The 15,356-nt window shown below is 38.4% G+C and overlaps 1 protein-coding gene across 1 annotated transcript in view; it reads right to left on the reverse strand.

Moving 5' to 3' along the window:
* st3gal2 (ST3 beta-galactoside alpha-2,3-sialyltransferase 2) overlaps positions 1-15,356 on the reverse strand; it is a 50,995-nt gene that overhangs the window by 19,458 nt on the left and 16,181 nt on the right. The window lies entirely within an intron of this gene.

Consider the following 15,356-nt stretch of genomic DNA (forward strand, 5'->3'; position numbering starts at 1 on the left):
TAAATGTTACACATCTACACATTTAGTAGATGTGTAATGAATATAAACCAATTATGATCAATCTGCACCAGATTATTCTGCACGAAATACAGATTTTTAAAGCCCATTTTGTAATCTGTGACATCATCGTGTAGAAAAACGTGTTAAAACCCTGAACCAACAATCAGAACCTTTTTTATTATTTCTAAATGACTTCACATTTATCTGAGGATTCAGTCGGAATCTCAAAAAACAAAACCATAAATAAGTCGAACAAAAGTGAATAAAAGAACCCTTAAATAAACACAGATGTGATTTTCAATCCTATTTCTACATCTTGTTTGGGAAGCAAAGTTTACGGATCTAAGATGGAGCCTTGAGGAACTCCATGATGAAGAAGAGATCGTGATATTCAGCGCTGTTTCTGAGTGAATCAAATCTCAAGCTGCTATGTTTAATCTTGTTTTGTTAACCTATTTAAATCCCATCTCAGTCCAACACAGCTCACGTTTCCATTTAGTTTCATTTTTTACTTTGTGCTCACGTTTCCCCATCAGATTTTCGCCGGTTCTTCTTTCCTTTTCCTTCTGTGCTGCTCCGCTCGTCTCTCAGAGAAGGATCAGTGTGTCTCAGTTTGGATATCTCATGTTTGAATGCCTCTAAAAAATGTCTCAGTGCTGAACTGGGAATGTTGACTGGCGGCGTACAGACAGATAAAGCCCGTGTGGAATACCAAACAGGAATGCTGAACTTCCAAACAATTTCCTGTCACTTTTGGGCTCTTCTGGCTGTTGCTGGAAATTAATCTGTTATTTTTTTCTAAGCGCTCGGTGACACACACAGAAATGTGTCACAAAGGAGGCTGCTAACTAATAAAGTTTTATTACACGTTGTGTTGACAAGCTCTGGAAAATATTTCCTTTGCTGCTGCTTGATGACAAAACAAGTTTAACTCCATCAATATTACAAGCTGAGAGAAAATAATTTAAAAACAGAGCGGTCAGCTGGGAGATTTTTGCAAAGCTCTTAAATCTTGCGGTAAATTCTTGTTGTAAACGGATAAACAACATAATTCCTCACTGGACCAAATCTTGGAAAAGCCTTTTTAAAATCAGAAATAACGGAGTTTAAAGACAGAAAAACCAAAACTGTCAACTCAGCAAACACTTTCCACACAATCCGAGTGATTTATCAAATAAAATCTTTATGATTCCTGCTGAAATACTTGTTGACAGGAGCAAAATGCTTATATTTATATATATATATATATCTCACTTGAAGAGAGGAAGAGGATTTAAGTACGATTGAATGTTGCACCATCTTACTGAGAGATTCCCTTCATGGATGTGCAGAAAACAAATCTACTGCAAATGTGTGAAGCTTTCAAATCCAAAGTTCACATGTGGAGGTCAAGCTGTGGGCATGAAAATAGTTTAAATCAATTCATTTCTGAATATTTCAGAATCTAGAGAGAGAGAAAATCCAATAAAAGAGTTAATCAAACTTTAACTGATTTTGTAAAAAGTGTAAAATGAATAAAAATGGCAGTTCAGTCAGCTGAAGTGCAACTTTCTCTGATCTTTTAAAGGCTTTTCTGTTGGGAAATTTGGTTTTACAACTTTGTTTCAAAACCAAAACTGTTCTTTTATTTTTAATCTTGAATCCTACTGGATTCTGTGGGATAGTTTCTTAAAAAACTTTCTTTCTGATGACATGAAACAAATCCAACAACTAAAAGTTATTTGTGATTAATCAGGTTGATCGTGATGAATCAATCGTTGAAATAATCGCCAACTAATTCAGTAATAGATTAATCGTTTAAGTATACAGACTCTAAAATATATACATTTTTACATTTAACATAAAAAACCTTCTTTTTCTGTAAATATTTTCACACAGAACTTCTCAAATTGCAGTTTTAGATTCACCTGGTTAAAATTCTGCAAAAACAAAGAAAAAAAAAACATATTTAGCTTCCAATTATTAATCAGTTAATCAAATAAAAATCAACAGATTTCCAGTCGACTCTATTAATGTCAAGTACATCTCTTAGCTGTTGATGCGAATAATCGAGCTTTTACTAAATGAATTCTATGTTGTTGCATTTTCAGCAATAAAATGTTTATTTTCTTATTTAAATAAGAAATTTAATTATTTGTTCATTTGCATCTTTTAATGTATTTTAAATATTGTATAAAATGTTTGGGGAAGGCTAAGTGAAAAATCTGCAGAATGTGCTAATTATGTTTATCATTTTAATCGATTAATCGTCAGAATAATTGATTACTAGAATAATAGTTATTTTCAGCCTTAAATCTGATAGATACATTTATTGATTGATTTTATCTGGATTTTTGCATTCTAGATGCAGACTTAAAAAACTGCAAAAACTGGAAACTGGACATTTAATATTTGTAATTTTCACCCTTTTGTATGCATTTAAAAGGAACTCAGCACAGCTTTTCCATTATTTCATGTACAATGGCGTAAGTGGATTAACAGAGACGAGATAATCTGCAGACTAATCACACCATGGAGGAGGATTCCATTAAAATTAATTACAAAATTAACGGTCAATATTCAGCATAAAAAGCAATAAAAATTAATTAAACGTTCAAATATTGAAACGTCAGACCCATCACTCCAGAAACTTTTATTTTCCATCACCCTATTTTTGTTGCGTTGCCATGGCAACCAGCAAAGCGAAGCCGGGTTGTTACAGCAACACTGTCTCCAACCTTGACCCAACTAATCAATGCTGAAAAAAGCAAAAGAAAATTAGGACAGACGGCCTGCAGTTCAGACAGTTTCTGTCTGAGTTTTATGTTTCCAGAAACCCAGAGGACTTTCTGCAGGTTTGATTTCTAAAGCAGCGAAACAAACAGGAAAGCATGTGATCATCTGTAGAGCTGGCGGAGCTTTTTTAATGCATTAAGGTTTAAAACACGACCTGTTTTTCCAACCCTGATGCTCCTGTTTCCAGTCGGTTCAAAGATTCTGTGTAAATGCTTTATTAGAATTTCCCCCATTCATCATTCAGGCCAATTAATGCGAGCCTGCAGCTCTTTAGGTCTAATGCAAAATGCAGAGGATCCTTTACTGGACACATTACTCAGTTTAGAGAATAAAATGTTTAACAAACACAAACAGAAAAAATGCATTTCAACACCTCTCTGTTTAAACAAGGCTACAGGTTTTACACACCGGTTAAACTGCTGCAACACCACAAAATTCATCCATCCATCCCTTCATCCCTAATGGGGTCGGGAGGGTTGCTGGTGCCTATCTCCAGCTGCGTTCCGGGCGGGAGGCGGGGTCCACAAAATTCAGGTGTACCCATATATTTCTTATTTATCTGGGTAAAAAGTGCAAAATAAATAGATAAACTTACTTTGAAGTCCTACTGTTAGTGCTGTACCTACTACTATAAGCGCTCGGTTATGAAAAGACAAATACGTTCTGCTGTATTTAACATTTTCTGTTGTAAAAAATTTACTTTACCCGAAATAAAAAGTCTGCATTTGCATCATTCTTGAATTGCAGTCGGAGGCCACACAAAATCACTCCTGGGGCCATTTGTGGCCCCCGGACCACACTTTGGACCCCCTGTCTTGAACTGATCAGTCTTTGCGGACTGAAGCAGGAAAACTGGCTCCCAGTTTTCCACTCCAGCTTTTAATCTCTGCAGACAGTTTTATAGAAGCCAGTCGGCATCAGTTCCTGTCCAGATTTAATTACCGTCTTTGATTTTTTGTTTTTATTTTTTTGCCTGTAGCTGCCGGTAAGCAGCACAAGCTTTCCCAATCTGTCATTAACCTGCCAGGGATATCCTCCATTTTCTGCTTCTGGGTGAGTGAGATCCTGAAAAAGCGTCCAGCAGCTGCTCATCAGTTTCCCAATAACCTGTCGCCATCTGCTCCTCCACCGGTCGCCGCGCTGCTCCTCCCTCTTCCAGCTGTGACACTTTGTGATGCTAAAGAAAAACTTGAGCAGAGCATTTTCTTCTGCTGCTCCCAGTTTCAGCTCATACTTCCTTCCTTTCACCAGACCCACATGCTGCAAAGACTGACCGGTTAATGAGAGGAGATGTGGAGCAGCTGCGGCAGTGAGAGCAGCGGACCTGATGGAGAAAGACTAATAAACTGAACTGAACATGTTGTAAATGGAAACAGGCCTGGAACCGACAGCAGAGGATAAGACAAGATAATCAGAGGAAAGAGCACAAAAAAGATTTAACAGAAAGGAATGAAGCGATATGGCAACACCCTAACGGCAATAATAACAGCTGGGTATGGCAAGACATTTTGAACCGAGTAAACAAGAAAATGATCAAAAACAAAAAACAAATATAGCATCCATCCATCCATCATCCATCCATCCATCATCCATCCATCCATCATCCATCCATCCATCCATCCATTCATCCAAACATCCATCCATCCAAACATCCATCCATCCATCCATCCATCCATCCATCATCCATCCATCCATCCATCCAAACATCCATCCATCTATCCATTCATCATCCATCCATCCATCCATCCATCCATCATCCATCCATCCATCCATCCATCCATCCATCCATCCATCCATCCATTCATCTATCCATTCATTATCCATCCATCCATCCATCTATCCATTCATCATCCATCCATCCATCCATCTATCCATTCATCATCCATCCATCCATCCATCATCCATCCATCCATCCATCCATCCATTCATCATCCATCCATCCATCATCCATCCATCATCCATCCATCATCCATCCATCCATCCATCCAAACATCCATCCATCTATCCATTCATCATCCATCCATCCATCCATCCATCCATTCATCATCCATCCATCCATCCATCCATCATCCATCCATCCATCCATCCATCCATCCATCCATCCATCCATCCATCCATCCATCATCCATCCATCCATCCATCCATCCATCCATCCATCCATCTATCTATTCATCATCCATCCATCCATCCATCTATCCATTCATCATCCATCCATCCATCCATCCATCATCCATCCATCCATCCATCCATCCATTCATCTATCCATTCATCATCCATCCATCCAAACATCCATCCATCTATCCATTCATCATCCATCCATCCATCCATCCATCATCCATCCATCCATCCATCCATCCATCCATCCATTCATCATCCATCCATCCATCCATCTATCCATTCATCATCCATCCATCCATCCATCCATCATCCATCCATCCATCCATCCATCCATCCATCCATCCATCCATCCATCCATTCATCTATCCATTCATCATCCATCCATCCATCCATCTATCCATTCATCATCCATCCATCCATCCATCCATCTATCCATTCATCATCCATCCATCCATCCATCTATCCATTCATCATCCATCCATCCATCATCCATCCATCATCCATCCATCATCCATCCATCCATCCATCCAAACATCCATCCATCTATCCATTCATCATCCATCCATCCATCCATCCATCCATTCATCATCCATCCATCCATCCATCTATCCATTCATCATCCATCCATCCATCCATCCATCATCCATCCATCCATCCATCCATCCATCCATCCATCCATCCATCCATCATCCATCCATCCATCCATCCATCCATTCATCCATCCATCCATCCATCCATCCATCCATCCATTCATCCATCCATCCATCCATCCAGTACTTCAATAGAAGTACAGAGTAAAGTACTTCTACTTTACTCTACTTTTACTTCAGTAAAAGTATTTACTGAAGTAAAAGTATTTACTTTTACTTGAGTGCAACTTTGTCAGTTTCTTCGTTATTTATTTCACATTGTCTGTTCTGCTGCTAATTGCTCTGATTGAACAAATTAAACATGTTTTTACATGTTTGACCAAGCTTATGAAGCTATTGGTGTATTTAAGTGTTCAGAGTTACCAAATAAATGTGTAATAATTCAGTTCATTTATGCCTTTTTTTTAAGAATAGGAAACGTTTTAAGTCAATTCTGCGATGATTTTCTGTATTGGATCGGTATCAGCTGATACTAAGCCTCAGATATCGGCACCGGAAGTGAAAAAAGGTGGAAGAAATCTGATGGATTTCATTAAATATTTAAAAATATTTCCTTCAGTCTACCACAGATACACAGAAAACATCTAATTTGGTCTGTTAATTTAACAGACAAGCTGAGCAACGTGCCAGTGTCACTAACAAGCACCACAGTTTAAGTCCTTTTTTATATAACTCAAATGACACAATTAGCAGAAGACAGGAGTGAATGAATTATCTCTTTCCTCAGGATGTGGAGAGTGAGTTTCCATGGATACGGCCGAGAAGCGAGGCTTTCTGCAGACAGCTTTGTAAAAACGGAGACACTTAAATTCAGCCATAAATCATCCATTAGCTCCCTTCCAGCTGAGCTGCCCTTTCGCTATATCTCAAGTTATTTCTGTTGTGCTTTAATTTAAAGTGAACATCTTTTTGTGTCAGGATGGAGAGCTGCATCGGATTCAGGAGATTTGTCTGGAGGTTTGTGATAGATCATCTTTCAAGGTTGCGTGTATCTGAAGGATTTCTCCATTGCTAATCAGAGCAGTGTGCTGTTTAAACATGCAATTTTATATTGTAAGATTTGTTGAACTGAAATCAGAAGGAGAAGAAGAAGGATAGCCCTGCGACAGACTGGCGACCTGTTCAGGGTGACCCCGTCTCTCGCCCGGAACGCAGCTGGAGAGGAACCAGCAACCCTCCCGACCCCATTAGGGACGAAGGGTGTATAGAAAATGGATGGATGGAAGAAGAAGGATAAAATCTGACAGGAATAAAGAGAAGATAGTGGATTGTTGACTCACTGCAGGAAAGATAAAAATCTGATGATTTCATAAAAGATATTCACCAAATAATACTAAAAATGTTAGTTTAATTTTTAGCTTTACAGCCTTTCTTATTGTTTTTCTCTTTTCTCTCTTTCTACCAAAACCTGGATGACTTTTTTGTCTTCAGCCTGGTGATTTGGTCTCAACTAGTCCTTTTTTTTAAAGACAGTTTTGTTTACAGAAACTTCATAATTCACTTTATTCGTTATTTCTGTTGTTTTGTTTATTTATTTTGAATATTTAAATTGTCTTCCAGTTCCAGTGTTAAATGTTCTTTAAAAATGAAAGAAATTATTATGCCATTACCATTATATTACATGAAAATGGTCTAAAAACAACAATATTTTCATTTATTGCAATAAACAATAAAATTTGTTGGATGTGGTATTTCCCCTGTTGACAACAGAAATTTGGCGGATGCAGTATAAACTCAGTATCGTTGGAGCTCCATATCTCAGCCAGGCTTTCCACCGTTTCAAATTGAAGTTTCTTACCTGAAGTCCTATTAGCTTTAGCAGTTTTTGCACCCTGACAGTTTAAGTTTGATAATTTTTTTCAGATTTCCCACTGAATCTTCAGCTGACGGTGATGATGTCACACTTCAGATTCTGACATGTGAAATATTCAGAAACTTTCAGGTTTAACTTACACTAATGCCCACAGTTTCGTCTCAAAATGCGCAGGCGCATCATGACTTCTGTTTGCTTCAGAAATCAGAAAACAACAAACTAACAAGATCCAAACTGACAGGCCTTCTCCTACACCACATTTAGTTAGTTCCCACATTACTTAGGTCATATTATACACTTGACGTCCACCGCTAATTAAAATTGTAATGAGTGAGGGACAAACAGCAGCAAAGCTAATGGAGCATCTTTGCACGAGAAATAAAACATCCCAGAGTCTATTAGCAACTTCTTCTGCTGGTTGTGGATCCATTTAAGCTCCAATTTAATGTGAGGATGATTAAATTTCACAGAAGTATGAAGCACTGTGTATGGCTGAATGTCAGATGCCTCCAACCACAACCACTTTCTCTGTCTTGCTTTGTTGTGAGATATAATGCATCGGTTTTGCTGCATATTTTAGGGAGACATACCGAGAGAGGATTAGCAGGGATAAACAGGCTTAACCATGCATATGTATCACAACAACCAAACGGTAAATTTCCTGAACTCAGACCAGTGTAGTCAGATTTAGAAGACTATTGCAAGCAGCATGAAGGGGGTTGGAGGGTGCAGAACGAGTGAAATTACAGCAAGAAAGGGGAAATGTTACGTTCTGCTGTTATATACCGCAACAAGAACCGGTTATACAACAGGATTACAGCACAAAGCAAGTAAATTTAAACTAAACAGCAAGGATTTCTTTTTTTCTTTCTTTCTTTTTTTTTTTTGCTTAACCCAAATTCCTCTGGTTCTGTAACACAACGTTACACAATGTGGACACTTTGAAAACCAAGCAGCTCAGAAGATGATGACGTTTTCAGCTTCATCTTCTTTGCATGGTTTGTCATCCCTGAAAGTTTAAGCTGCACTACTGCAATACTTTGATACTTACGCACCTTCTGAGTACAAAGGCAGGTGGCGAACTGATTACTGTTAGATACAGTAAAAAGAAAAATTATTTAAAACTAGAGAAAGGTCATAGCTTTACATTTGTCTTTTAAGCCTGTTAGGTTTCAAACTTACTGAAGTAACAAACAAATTCATAACAAAATTCGTCTCTTATGTAAAAGAGATTCTTTTGAAAGTCCATACAAGACCTGTCTTTTTAGGCTTTTAGGGCTGAAAATACTGAATTATTTTGTTCTTAATATCAGAATAAGCAAACTCCTGAGTCTCAGAAAATGTCCACCTGTTTCCATGGTGATGGCTGTCTAATCTGCCACAGTAAAACGTTAGCATCACACAAACTATCCCAGTGGAGAAACTGCAACTTGTTCTGAAAACTTTCAAGTACCAGGAGTGACAGAAGCTTCTGGTGGCCACATGTGTTAATATTTATGTCTCTGCAGGGTTTTATGTAGGAGATACGAGCGATTAAAGAGAACCTCCTGTTCAATTTTGGGAGTAAGAAGGAATATAATAGGACTCAAATGAGAGTTTGAGTTCTTTGCATTCTGACCTGATTTGACAGAAAAGTGAAAGTCCTACAGCAGTGAGAGACACACTAAGTGAAAGCAGACAGAAATACCTCCGTTTTGGTGTGTAAATTGTAGCTGTTGAGATAGAAATGTGGGCATGAATGTAGTTTATAAATATTTTTAAAAATCGGAATATTTAGTGTGACATCATCAATCTAAGTTGAATATTCTTTTTGGAAGATCTGAAAAATATGTAAAACTTAAACTGTGATTGTGTTAAGAAAAAAATCGTAAAAGGATCAAAATCCTGGTTCAGTCGTGTAAAATCCAACTTTCTGCAAACTGTTTAAACTTTAAGTGCTGGTTTTGCTGGAAAGTGCGGCTGAGGTATGGAGCTGTAAAAGGGGTTTGGGTTTTCTCCTTCAAGTTTCAAGAACATCTTCTGTCGTTTTCAGCCAATTACACAACATAGTGCAATTATTATGTTCCCAACTGAGCCACTAAATTTAGTGCAGACTGTTTTATATATTTATGTTTCAAAATCAAGGAGCAAAGGGAAGAGCAGAAAATGAGACTAGATTATAAATGAGTAGTAAACTATAATTGTGACAAAAAATATAACAATGAACACTTTGTAATGTGAGCTTCAATCTATTTACTGCCCCAATTTAAATAACCAGGAAAAACCTATAGAAACCTTTTAAATCTTTGAACAGTTAAATTGTTTCATTAATCCTCTGCCATGCACACAGTCTACAGTCTACTGAACTCACTTTAGTTTAATGAAACACAACTTTTCTTTGTTTAGTATTATTGTTTTATTGAAATTTTTACCTCTTGGGTTTGATTCTATTGTTTATTGTTAATATTATTTATATTTTCTTTCTATTTTTAAGCATCTATAAGACAATCCTGAGAAAACAATAGCATGTAAATGTTTCCTGATGGCTTTGGAAGGAGTTTTAGTTTTACTCCAGGAGCTGAAAGGGTTAAATGAAGTGATTATTTTTCAATTAGATGTTTGTTGATACTGAGAAACACCTCGTTTCTCCTGATTTTAACAGATTCCCAAATGAGCTTTAAGCACATTTTTTGAGCAGCAGCAATTAGCCTTGCAGAAGTATTGTCATTTATCTCTGCTTACTGGATTGCACTTGGCTCATGAGTTCTGCACCATCGGCTTTTTTTAATATAGTGATCAATAACCACCTCTCACTGTGGCCTACGAATTCCCAGAATGTTACACTTTACTCCACTCTTCTGCTTTCTCAGCGTGGCTCAGACTTTTTTTGGTTCTTCTGTCTTGTTTGCACTGGCACAAATCAAAGAGTGCAGATCTGAGACATTGCCCTCCAGGTGAGACCAAGAAGCATTTTCTCTTCGGTCGTTTTTGTTTTTAGTATTTTTTTTCTCTGTAGACTGTGTTGTATTTATCCACTTATGGCGAACAGAGTGCACTTAACGGGAGGCAGAGCAGAGCTGCTAAATCACTAAAAATAATCATCATTTTCAACCCTTCATTCACCGTTTCATTCAGTATTTTTGTATTATCTAGAGATGCAGTCACATCGGCCATGTTTGGTCCATTTTAATCAAACTCCAGTTTGTTTGCCAAGAAGGTCCGGTTTGTTCGGTGAAATCAAACTCTGATTTGGACCAACAAAGGAAACTCTGCTCCATTTACAAACCTCGGTCTTGGTTCGGTTGAAGTGAACTCTGGTGTGGTTTGAAGTCATACGTGAACACCAAGTGGACCAGAGACCGCTCCAAAACCAGGAAGTGGACTATAGAGCAGGGCATTATGGGTAAATACAACCAAAACAAACCTGTGCGCCAAGCGATAGCAGGAGAAATGGCTAATTGTCTTTAACCAGAAACAAAAGAGAAATCCTACATCTGCTCAAATCTGATGCTACTCCATTTTTGTTTACATTTAGTGAATATGGAAGTTGCGCTCAGTGTTTTCTTCAGAGGTTTTTGTGTCGGTTTCTTCAGTGGTTCTTGGTGCAGCGCCCCCACAGGCAAGGAGGGGAACAGTTTCCTCAAAACGTTTTGTTTGTTTGAGACAGTGCAGTGAGGAAGCAAACTGCAGCAGCTGAAAATGTAACAAATGTTTCAGTTTTGGTCTCCAATCGAACCAAATCTATCAACTATCAGTTTAGAAAACACCCTAAAATTGTGTGGAAAGATTTTTCATGAATCCCCAATTACAATTAAAATTTTAATTAAATTCAATGAAAACTTTGCCATAAAATTTTAAAGTAGAAGATCTTATCAAATTTTTTCACAATTTCACCAGTGGTATCTCCGCTGAGCAGCACGTTTAAATGAGACCTTCTAAGTGAACAGATGTACAGTTTCAAGATGCAAACACAAAGTGGTACTTTCCCTCTCCTCCCTCCTGCTACCCCTGCTGGGCCTTTCAGCCTCTCTCCTCCTCGTCTTTCTGGAGTCCTGCGAGAGGAATAATAAAGTGAAGCCTGGCAGGACGGCCCTCTGTCCTGAGGCCCAGTGCCAGCTGCTGCTGCCGCAGAGATGATCCATCCACAGACACGGGGAGAAGGTTGATGCAAACGAAGACAGTCTGCCAACTTCAGCAGTCTGGATGCTTCCTTTATCTGCATGCATAATATGAAGTCTCACCTCTTCTCCAATTAAGAATATAAAGTGGAACGGTAATGATTTGGTCTGAATTTTTCATTATTGCAGCTCCAAAGGCTCCACTTTTACCCCTGTTCTGGGTATATCGAAAAGTAACTATTTTTGGTGCCGTCTCTTTAAATGCAATGCTTGAAGCGCGATCCACTCCACCACAATCAGCCATTTTTGTAGTTTGATAGCAGGGATATGATTAGCTAGCAGCTCAAAAACTTTTTATTCCTAAATTAACTTAAAAATCTCAACAATGAAAGACTTGTCCATCCAGCCATACATATTTGAGACAGAAAATGCTACCATAATAAATTAATCAACGCAGTTGGTAAGTCAGCAAATGCTAGCGCTCAGAAAATCGTTGAGTGGGTTTGGATCAAGAGACGAAAAAAAGCAAAAACAAACTGTTCAGGTAATAAAGACAGTACGATTCTGTCAAGAAGCTAACAGCTAGCAAGCAGCGCTGACAAAAACATAATGCTTCTGCTACAAAACAACGGCCAAGACGTCATATAAACATTTTATCAACATCATTTTATCTGTATAACAGCTTAATAATAATAATAATAATAATAATAATAATAATAATAATAATAATAATAATAATAATAATAAAAACAATGGCATAGAGTGAAAACTTGTTGCATTTTAGGAAATAACATGTTTAATTTCTTATTTAGAAAATTAATTGAATTATTTATTTAAATTTTTATGTATTTTTAATGTCATACACTTATGTGCATAAAATCTCTAGAATGTGCCCATTTAAAAAAAATCTGATTAATTGACTAATAATAGATTACTAAAATAATCGTTAGTTGAAGCCCTACTAGGTTTAGGTCAGTGAAGTTTATTCTGGGGCGGAGGGAGATGCGATCAAGAATCGATTCCAGATGGGATTCGAATCGGGAAAATCTGCAACTAGCTTCCCTTGCTTCCGTTTAAATAAAAACATGGTGGCTACCGCGCTAGCTTTCAGGTCACGCTCACTCAACCACAGTGAAGTAATGAGTACATGCTGAGGTGCTGCACAGAGAGCAGCGTCTCTGCTGTTTCAGGGGGAAGAGTCGATTAACAAGGAGGTCTAAAACTTCACGAAAAGAGAGCAGGACGGGATTCCCATGGGAGCTCTTTCATGCTTCACGCAGAGCAGAGATGGAGAAACGAGATGGTTTCTTGCAGACAGATGAGGTAAAAGCATGACAGGCAGCAGCCCTGGGAACTTCTCCTGCTTTATAAAACAGGAAGAAATGACACTCGCTTCATCTAAACTCCAGGAACAGAGCCAGCAGCTTACATCGCATTAGTGTGGAGACACTGCTCAGGGAAGCATGAAGATCTGTGACAGAAACATAACCCGCGGTTCGGCTCACTCTGCAGAATCATCTCAGTACTGACAGAGGCTGCAGAGATGCTGCTAAAATCACCAGAGGTTATCGGGAATGTCTGCTACAGTCCAAGTTTTAAATCAAATCATTGGAGGTGAGGAGATTCCTGATGGCTCCAGGTTCTCCAGGATCCAGGATCAGAGCAGCAAGAATTATCCTGAAACTATGGACAATGATCCCGACTGTCCCAGTGGGAGAACAATGGAGGACTTATGAGGGTCACACATCACCACCCAGTAGCCAGACTGGATCAAGAGGTTTCTGATGTCTGACGGGTTTTAAAGCTGCAGTATGTAACTTTTATTTAAAGAAATGTTTTTTTTTTTACATATTTGTTAAAACTGTCACCATATTGAGACAGTTTGCTATGAGACAGATAATCTGTGAAAAGATCAATCTCCACCTCCCTCCTGAGCTGCTATTACCATTTGAAGAAATATTCCCAAACAAAAACAAGCAATCAAAGCCAGGAGGAGGGTCTTAGCGCTGTCAATCATCCAGGTGTTTGCTGCTAAATGTGCTAAGAAAGAACTTAACATTTCACATAACTCTGTCTGTCATCATTGGCGGCCATGTTAACTAGCTCTAGCATTCACAATAGGGTCTGCTAGCTGAATCTTACCAGAGAGCTAGCAGTCAATGGGATGAGATGATTGACAGCACTAAGACCTGCCTCCTGGCTCTCTTTGGTTGTTTCTAGTTCGGACTGGGAGAAGGGAAAGGAGCTTTTTTTGTAATAAAGGACTGCTATTTATCCAAATTAATGAATTAAATGAAATTCACAGATTTTTGAAATTCTTTTGGGCTCATTTAGCCAAATTTATTCTTAGTTAAAGGACAGGATTTGGGTGCAGAAAAGTCTGATTATCTGTTACAGTTACTGGATAGACGTTGTTTTAATTATTATAAAAGCTCCGTTGTAAAAAGACAAACATTTTCTGTCGTACCTTACATTTTCCATTGTAAGAAAATCTAGTCAAAATAATTTTACCCTAATTAGAAATAAGAAATTTAATAAACAAATGTATATCATTCTTGAACTGTAGCTGGGGTCCACAAAAAAATCTGTCTAAGGGCCTCAATTGGCCCGCAGGCCACACTTTGGACACCCCTGATCATTCCTGCACTTCTGCAGCACCAATAATGTTCTGTGGCTAATAAAATTTTAACCACTCTGAATTCACTGAAATTACACTAAATCTAAAAAAGATTAAAGGCTGTGATTCATGCAAGCTTTAAATGGTTAATGCAGCACCTGGAAGGGCTTTTAAAAATTAATCCAGCTGCAGAGCGAGAATGTAAAATGAGTGAAACAGGTGGTGTATTTTTATTTCTCAGCATAACGGTACAGGGTGGAGCTCCTCAGCTTGGGTCCCATTTACTGTGTTTATAGACAGGATCTCAATGCATAGCAGTGGTACAGAGGCAGTCTGGTTCAGTTAATACAGCTAGAAACTAGACCTGGACATGCAGGGTCACATAAAGATGGTTACAAAGTCGGCCTTCTATCACCTGAAGAACATTTCCAGGATTAAAGGGCTAATATAGCGGCAAGCTCTAGAGAAACGCATTGATTACTGCAACAGGTCTGCCTAGAAAAAAAAATCAATCCTCCAGCTGATCCAGAACACTGGTGCTGGTGTTCTGACTAAAACCAGCAAGTTAGAGCACGTCACCCAGATCTAAAGTTCTTCCACAGGCTCCCTGTAGCTCAGAGAATAGACTTTAAAATACTGCTGTTAGTTTATGAATCAAAGATCTGCTGTATCAACCTTTCAGACATCTCAGGTCTTCAGAACCAAACATGGAGAAACAAAATTTGCTTTTTAAGCTCCTCTTAACTGGAATAAACTTCCAGAAAACTGCAAAACTGCTGAAACACTGAGTGAGTGCCTTTAAATCAAAGCTAAAAACCCACCTGTTTAGATTAGCAGTAAATGGAACATTGATCAGCAATTCTGATGAACATTTGCTTGATTACTTTGATCGCATTTGACAAAATATAATGCTTATTGTTTGTGACGTTTTTAAGATGTAAAGCACTTTAACCTGCCTTGTTGCTAAAATGTGCTATACGAATAAACTTGAATTAAACACAATCCATGTGCTGCCCTGTCTTCAGTGTCTGCTTTTTGTTTTTTTTCCCCACCAGGGGGTCTTTTCTGGGCTCTAGTGTCCCTTATTCGAAAGTAGGCTGACAGGAAAGGGGGGAAGACATGCGGCAAATGTCGGCCGGGTCTGGGAATCGAACCCGCAACCACCGAGTCGAGGACTGAAGGCCTCCAAATGTGGGTCATGCCATCCCCTACGCCACCACAGCATGCCCAGCAGTGTCTGCTTTTTAATCTTCTAAGTTGTGTGTGTATGAGAAGCAGTACAAGGT

Source organism: Gambusia affinis, linkage group LG08 (assembly GCF_019740435.1).
Source record: "Gambusia affinis linkage group LG08, SWU_Gaff_1.0, whole genome shotgun sequence".
Lineage (NCBI taxonomy): Eukaryota > Metazoa > Chordata > Actinopteri > Cyprinodontiformes > Poeciliidae > Gambusia > Gambusia affinis.